The following is an 8,754-nucleotide window of genomic DNA, read 5'->3' on the forward strand; positions in this document are numbered from 1 at the left end:
CGGGGCGGGACCTGGCGCCTCGGTGCAGGTAAAGCCTGGGCGCCCACTGGCCTCGCAGGGGTGTGTTTGTGTGCGGCCGCGGCCGGCGTGTCACATGGTCACGGCGGGTGGGGGCTGGGTGTGGCGGGCCGTGGGCGCGCGGGCCGGGGTCGGCGCCGGGGGAAGGGGCTCTGCGCCCCAGCCTAGCCCGGTCGGGCGGACCCCCTCTTCCCTTCCCTTGCGCGGCTCTCACGCTCGGCACTTTCTGGTTCTGATTTCCAAAGCCGAAGGGCCAGAGCTCTTGTTGCAGGAGTTGGGAAGCCGAGTTTGGAGCGTGTGCTACTTTGCTTCCACTTTTCCCCGTCCTGTAACCTTTGTTAACCATAATAGTCGTGGGTGCTGAATAGTTTGTGTACACTCACACAGACGCGCTCACGCTGATACTCTGCGGGGACCATCCTTAAAACACTTGTGAAAGTTGCTCGGTGGGTGCAGCCTATTAGTTTTTTTTTTTTTTTTTAAATCACATGCCTTTAGAAAGCACGCTGATTGATTTCACCAATTTCAAACTTGGTTTTCAGAATTGCAGCTTGAATTACTTTGTTTTCTTCTGAGGAACACTGCCCTTAGGTCAGGTACTTTTGTCTTTTACTTACCCTTTCGTGGTTATGGTTTCCTTCTGATCCTTAAACAAAAGGAAAACAACACCTAGGTTGGTTTTGTTATTCCTTTTGACATAAAAGCTAACTGCTACTCATTTGGTTGTCAATCAAAGCTTTATTTTAAAAATCCGGGTAAAACGAATTTGGAAGCAGCATTTTTTTTTTATTTTTTTGGTCAGTAATGTAAAAAAATTGCTTGCTAAACAGTTTGGATCATCCTAAATTGTGGCATTTAAAAATTTTAAAACTACGTGTGTAAAACTGTAAACTTACGTGGAGTAATTTTCAAAAATGGTTCCTGAAATATGAATTGATTTCCAAAATTCCTTTTAATTTTCTCACATGATTTCATATGAATTGAATGTATACCACTGATAAGCTCAAAGAAAGCCATTTAATAGGAGCATAAATTTGCTGTTATGTTAAACATGTATTTGCTGTTATTTAACTTTTGATCCCTTTGTTTTAGAAGTTTCCTTCTTAAAGAGACGTGTTGGCCAACAGTTAAATGAAGTGTGAAGGTTTTTGATGTGAGAGTCAGTACAGCAAAAGTAGCAGAGATGGGAGGAATGTAAAATGGATTTCATGAAAGTATCAGTTTGAGAATTTTTTCATTTGCTTTAAGAAATGATATAGAATATTTAAATAATTTTCTCTCAAAAGATCATTTAGCAAATGTTCACATTAAATTCAGAAAATAACACTGATTTTATTTTTAAAGTTCCTTAGTTTTTGCTATAATTTAGCTGTGGTAGTGGTAAATATAAATAGTTCACTTACTTGGGCTTTTCTAAGGTGCCAACTTAAAGTCTTAATGTTAAAATCTTGTGGATTTATTTGAGTTTAGGGAAATCCATTGGCTAGGTTTAATTGATGTAGTGTGGTTGCAAACACCCACTTTATATATATCTCAATTTTTTTTTTTTGTAAGAAATTGCTAGTACAGCGTGTTTGTTGTACTTTGTAGCTACACCTGTGATTTAACAGTATAGTTCAACAAAATTTGTTTTATCAAGGTTGTAACTTACCTGTATTTAACTCTATACAACCTGTAAGATTTGTGAAGTAATAGTCTCATAAGAAACTGCAGGGTAATTTCCTGATTGTGGTTTGTCCGGTGTGGTAGGTATTTTAACTCTGAAGTTAGAAGAGTGGGGATGGTTTAGTGTATTTCAACAGTTCTCCTTAACAGAAACAAAGGTTGTTTCTACTCAAAAGAGCAATAGGTGCCTTTTACATTTTCATATTGTAAATATTAGAATAATGTCATAGTCTTATTACTTCGAATTGAGATTGAAGCTTTTACATTTTAAGTAAAACAATTTAGCTGCATAAACTGCTGGTTAAGGACCTTTTGAATTTTTATGTTTTGTAAATATTGTCAATTTTAAATTTTAGGTGTAAAAGTTTTCCTTATTGTTTGCTTTTGATTTTGTTGGAATTGTGCTTTAAAATGTTTTGTAGCAGCATTTTTGTATAATGTATATAAAGGCTGTATATAGTGGAGTCTGGCAGATGGAGGTTTGTTCATACTCTTGGGACAAGAATCATTTTTAGAGGGTGGAAAGGGGCATGTGTTTTTAGATTCTTTGCCTTTTGGTAGGAGAGGTTTTTTGTTGTTGTTGTTTTGTTAAGGCCCTTTATTTCTGTAAGGGGAAAGATGCTTTCCACTAAGTATTACAAAGGTATATCAGAAGATGTGAAATTTAAGGATTTCAAAACAAGTTCAGGAGAGGTTACACATTTATTTAACAATTAATTTGTAGTTATTGGACAAATAGCATTTATTCAATGAAACAGCTTTTTCTGTGTCAGGCCCTGGTCTAAGTAATAAAGCTTCTGACAGTAAACAAGTACACCTCTGTTCTTAATGGAATTAGTAAAGTAGTAACTTCCCACGTCTCTTGCTTTAGTCCCCAGTGGTTAGCATAAGAAAATTAATTGTATTAGTGTACAGATTGGAGAAGCATGCAGTGAATTCATTATTGGGCCAATTCCTAAAATGTACTGCTTTCTGTCAAATGTACAGAAGTGGGGAAGATTTGAAATGTTAACAGTATCACTGGGAACAATTTGTGTTACACCTGTCACCATTTTTGCAGTCTATATACTGAAGATAGGGCCAGTTTTTCAGAAAGGTGTTTGATGGTGAACAGATGTACAGCGGTGGAGCTAAGTTTGATAAAGCCTCCGTTTGGTTAACCATTGCCCTTTAGTTACAGAAAATGGTAAAGGAAAGAAAGCAAACTTCAGTTAGTCAGGTTCCAGTGAAATGATGAGGAGTAATACGTAAAAATAATTAAATCAAGAATAATTGGGTAGCGATCTGATGTAGGGGAAATGCCTTGGATTTTGAATCTTAGGCTAATATGTGGCTTCTTGGTTACAATAATGGGTAAATTACTTAACTCCAGAGTCTGGATTTTTCTGACTGAAAATGGAGGTAATGATGTCTTTTTCTTATGGTTATTATGAAGGTTCAGTATTCGTGGTTAAAGTACCTAGAACATTGCCTGAGACATAGGGCCTTCCCAAATAATCTCTTCCTCTCTTCTAGTTGTGGGTTTTTGTAATTTAGACTCTTTATGATCTAAATGATTTGCCTACACTCTTATCCTTGACCTATTGTAAAAGGCTGTTGAGAAGCAGACACTAAGCAGCAAAGGCCTGGGGTAGCTAGACTGTCCCAGTCTTACCTTAAATTATAGGAGAGTCCTTGAGATCCTTAGTCAGAACTTGTTGGCATTTATTAAAATGTTCCCAACAAGCAAAGTTTATCTGGCTTCTAAACCCACAGTAGATTAGAAACTAGTAGATTATGGGTAGTGTGGGAAGTTTTAACAGAGGTGTGGTGGGGAGTAGATAGGAGAATGGGGAACTGTTAGCTTACTGCTTAGTGTAAGGAAAAAAAAAAAAAAACAAATAACAGCCTGGTAAGGATAATAGAGGTAATCTACAAGACAAAAATATTCAAAGCTTGACTAGCATGTCTGGGGCCATGCAGTGCAGGACCAGACCTGAAAATCTAGTAATGAATGTTCATCAATTAGCTTAAGTCATGTTTGGGAAAACCTTTTTAAGAGTGCAGTAATCTACGCAACATACTTCAGGTTGTTATTCAGGATGATTAACCGAAGTTCTTAAGGGGTTAGAGCATTGTACTATAGCAAAGGCCTTATTTCATGAAAGATCCACAGTATACTGTGACCAAGATGTTTCACCTTTGTTTTGCCATTCAGAGAACCATGGTTCCAGACTGAAAATTCTCATGCTAGCCTCTAGTAGAAGGATGACCTTAGTGGTACAACACCCTGTGCCATAACTTTTCTTCAGAGTAAATCATTCTTTTTGTCAGTGTGCAGCAGTGTCACTTGCACATTTAGACAGAATGTGCTAGAGATTTCCAGGGTAGAGTAAGTGGGGACAGTTGGCCATAGTCTGTGTTGTGTGTTTTGCCCATTAGTAGTTTTGATAATTTATTTGAATCCTCCTTTTTCCTACCTCAGAGTTATTTTCTAGCTCATCTACTTAATCAAATAATTACTAGTGACCTTGAAATAGGTAGTCTTGGTTAGTAAAAAAAAAAAAAAAGATTCATTTTTAGCAGTAGTATAGAAGCAGACAACCTATTCCATTGAAGAATGCACAGAGGCTTATTGCTTATCACTGATCAATTTCGATTATTTCTAAAGATTGGTATAGTTACTTTTTTTTTATATGAAGAACTCTCTAAAATTTTAAATTCTTTTTAGGTATACATGACAGAGTGTATTTTGATGTATTATACATACATGGAGTATAACTTCCCATTCTTGTGGTTGTACATGATTTTGGTATAATTATGAGGCATTCAGTTAGGATATATTTCAGTGCTGATTCTAGATTTACATCTCAAAGGTAGCTTTCAACATCTATTTAGCAATTTGATGTAGAGAGAATATAATTTTTCCAAACCAGGTGGATTTAGACAATGTCTCTAGTTTGATCACATTAGCTAGACATATTAGGGTAATTCTGTGACTTCCCTGCTTGGCTCACATTCTGGAGTGTGAGTGATTCTGTTTAGTTGAAACTGAGCCACACTGTTAAGACAGGTGCTTGGTAATTTAGATATATATCTATGTTTGTACTCTTAAATCCTGACATGTTTTATTATTACTAAAATTTGTGAATTTACTGTGAAATTGTCACTAATTCTTCCCCATCTGTAATTTTTCAAAATCTAAGATTATATTGGCCTCCGCACTGTGGAGCAGTGGAGAGTGAGTATAGACTTTTGTTTAGTTTGCATCTGAAAACTTGGGATTTCTTCGAATAATCTACAATGCTCAAAATCCTTCCTTTTTGGGGAAAAGAGGATAGTGTCAGGTTTAAGATATTTATTTAGTAAGGAAGAATAATTTTGAGTGAACCATTGGAAGTCCATGTGTTCATTACCTTGAGTCTCTTAAGTCAAAGAGGACTTGATTGGAAGAAGTAGCATAGTAAGTCTGTGATCTCATAGTTTGCTTAAAAGTGAACTTCATTTTTCATGTGCAGCTACTTCCTAAAATTCTCTAAAGAGATAATGTTTAAGGTCTTGTAAGTATTAAGAAAGTGTTCCATCTTAATAACATCTTTCATTTCAGGATGTGGGGTGGTGAATCTGATGTGCAGTCCACTATATCAGGCTTATGAATATACAATGGAAGCTGTGCCCACGCCTTTTCCCTTGTTCATGTTAGTTGGTTAATTGACCAATTTTCTTTTTCCTTTTTATTTTTTTAAAGTATCTTTATTTTTTATTTTATCTATTTATGTGATGCTTAGGATCGAACCCAGGGCCCAGGGCCTCGTTCTAGGCGAGCGCTGTACCGCTGAGCCACAATCCCAGCCCCTCAACTTTCTTTTAAAAAAAAGTTTTAGTATCAGCAGGGTCCGTCAGTGGCTTGAGGTTTGTGCATTGGTCACTTCTGCTCTAAAGTAATAATTTTCATATTTTTAAGCACATGCACATCTGTGCATATAGCAGCAACCAGAAAGCTTTAAGAGAAATGTTATGCAGAACTGCAAAATATAAAAAGATAAAAAATAAAACTTTTTTTGTGGGAGGATATAAAGCTTTTTTGGGAGGGGAAATGGGCCGTTGCAGTAGCACTGGGTGATCGTGATAGTTTTCTCATTCTAGCACCTAGGAAGTCTTTGAAGCACCACTGGGGAGCATTATTAGGCCTTAGAGAAGTCTGCTGTATCTAACCGGGGCTGCTGGCCAAATGTGGCTATTTCACACTTGACATGCAGCTACTGTGACTCAGGAACTGATGTTAAATTTTATTAAGTTTTAATTCATTTTAATCTAAGTTTGGAGAGCCATATGTGGCAAATGGGTGCTGTAACAGCACAGTTAAAGGACATTTCCATCATCATAGAAAGTTCTGTTGGACAGTGCTACTCTAGACTTAATGAAACTTTTACAGCCTGAGGACCTAACTCACATGACTTGATGCGGGTGCCAGATCTGTTTAGAGAGGCAAGATGACTGGGAGTTCAAAGGGCCATTGGGGTGCTTAATACTCCAGTTGATTTGAGTCTGGACCTGGGTAGTCTTGTGATGGATGATTATTTATAATCTGGGAATGATAAATCAATATGTAAGTTGTGTGTTTACAAGCTGATCATAGAGCTACAGATGCCGCTGAGCTCATTAAAGGTGAAAGACGTATAACTTGAGCATAGAACAGGTAGTCTGAACTACTTGCTTCTATGGTTAAGTACAAACTCACATTAGATTTTGACAGTTCATAAAGTTGAGCACATGAATGTTTTCTGTTTGCTTTTGTTTAAAAGGCACACATTATCCATTGTTCACCATGGGGCCAACTTAGTTTTCCAGTTGGCAGTGTCTTTCCTTACTAGCTTACAATTTTGGAAAGAACATAGTTACAGTGAGAATTGAGAAATCTGTTTTTTTTTTTTTTTTTTCAATTAGACTTTATGTGTTGTGATTTTTTTTTTAATGCCGCTTTTTGTCCCGATTACCTATGATTTTTTGACTAGTAGTTGTGAAATTTCAGGTATTTACTGATGCGTTTTATCTCTGTGTGTTTGGACATAGATTGTCAATAATCTAATATAGTAACTTTATATTCTTTCCAGGGAAACTAGATGTTCTGTGAGGCAGTACCATCATATTTTCAAGTATTTTATGTTGACTATGAATTATTTAATTTTTTTCCCCTGAAACGAAAATTCCCGTAGTTATTTGGGGAATATTTTGTTATTTTTGTACAACTTGAATATATTTGAAACTTCTTTTCCCTCTATCCCTTTTCAAAGGTATTTGCTTTCTGTATTTTCTGTTTGTAATTTCAACTTTGTGAGGCATTTTTGCTAGTCTTTTTTGTGCTCCTCTTCCCACTGCTGTTCCAGATCAGCTGCCAGGTTTAGCAGTCTTTTCTCAATGACAGTACTACTTGGATCAGTGTTTGTCATTATTGACTAAATTTTTTTTCTTTTTTTTTTTTGTATTGGGGATTTAACCCAGGAGTGCTTTACCACTGAGTCACATCCCCAGTCCTTTTTATTTTTTGAGACAGGCTCTCACCAAGTTGCTTAGGGCATCACTGAGGTGTTGAGGCTGGCCTTGAACTTGTGATCCTCTTGGCTGGATTATAGGCCTACATCACCATATCTAGCATTGACTAAATTTCTAGTGACACAAACAAATGTGCTAGAACAGACATAGATTAGGCCCATTCCTCTTTCTGCATATACATATAAATATTAGATAAAATATATGTAAAGTCTTCTCTTTCGTCTGAGAGAGATTTTACTGGTTGCCTGTGCATCTGATAGACAGCAGTCCTCCTGGGAACCCTTCGCTTTGTAGCATAGATTTTCTTCAGTTTTCACCTTTGTTAAACCTCGTAATTCTTCTTGGTTTACTCCTTTTTTCCCCCCACGAAACACATTTTTTCAGGACTTTTCCTTTCTAGAGAGTGTGGGGTTAAATATTTGGAGATATCACATGGTTGAAAATGACTTATTCTACCCTAACTGGGTCATAGGAGTTTAGAAGTAACTTCTTTTTTTCTTCTCAGGATTATGAAGACATTGCTGTATTGACTTCACTTACAGTGTTACTGTTGAGAAAAACCAAAGCCATTCTGATTCTTTTCTATATGACCTATTTTTTCTCCCTGAAAACTTCAGGTTCTGCCTTTGTCCTCAGCTTTCTGAGGTTTCACTGCTACTTGCCTTGATACAGGTGGGCTTTCTTCCCTTGTACCAGGGGTTTGATGGGCCCTTTTCTTTTGGAAACTTATGTCTTTAAATTCAGGATGTTTTTCTCAATTAGACTCCCCTACTCTTCATTATCTCTTGATGTCTTTTTGGTACTCCTGTCTGGGCACTTGATAGCTCAAACTGATCCTCCAGTTTTCTTCACCTTTCTTTACTGTTTTTCTTTTCTACTTTCTGGGAGGTTTTCTATACTTAATTTTTTGCCTCTACTATTGCCTTTTTTTTTTTTTTTTTTAAAGTACTATTTTTGCTGTCATGAGCTATCTGGCTTCCTAAGAAGCTGTTTAGTCTATGATGCTTCTTGGAGCATACTGCTCTTGTTTCAATGTTGCTTTCTTTTTCTTATTATACTGACTGTATTGATGATAAAAAAAAAAAGTACCTCCTTTCTGTAGTCTCATTTCTTGAAATTGGTTTTTCTGTTTTTGTTTGTGATTTTTCCTCAAGATAACTGAATCTTTAATTAGGAGTTAAACTAAGCAGGAACTGGAGATGTGGGTGAGGCTGTCTCCTTTCATTTTCATTGTAGCAGGATCTTAGTGGGCTGTTTGTTGGTAAACTCTCAATATTAGTATCTGTATTATTTCTCCTGGGTTACTCAGGTACCCTAGTCTTGGTCTGACTAGGCTGCTGGTATTTGGGAAACAGAACCCAGCAGGAGAAGGGGGTTGGGAATCTGCATTGTATACCGTATGCTTATATTCTTTTACTCTTGTTTCTCTTCCTAATGATGGCTAGGCAACCTTCTAGTCCAGGGATACTATTTGTTCCTTCTGCAGGGAATAAACATTAGGCTAGGGGCGGTCACCCAGAGAGAGTGGGGTGGGGGGGT

The 8,754-nt window shown here is 37.1% G+C and overlaps 1 protein-coding gene across 1 annotated transcript in view; it reads left to right on the forward strand.

Moving 5' to 3' along the window:
* Positions 1-8,754, forward strand: part of Smad2 (SMAD family member 2) — a 92,649-nt gene continuing 83,895 nt past the window's right edge. The window contains exon 1 of the mRNA XM_015482397.2: positions 1-28. The gene's annotated coding sequence lies outside the window, so the exon portion shown is untranslated. The remainder of the gene's footprint in view (positions 29-8,754) is intronic.

This window comes from Marmota marmota, unplaced genomic scaffold (genome assembly GCF_001458135.2).
Source record: "Marmota marmota marmota unplaced genomic scaffold, marMar, whole genome shotgun sequence".
Classification (NCBI taxonomy): domain Eukaryota; kingdom Metazoa; phylum Chordata; class Mammalia; order Rodentia; family Sciuridae; genus Marmota; species Marmota marmota.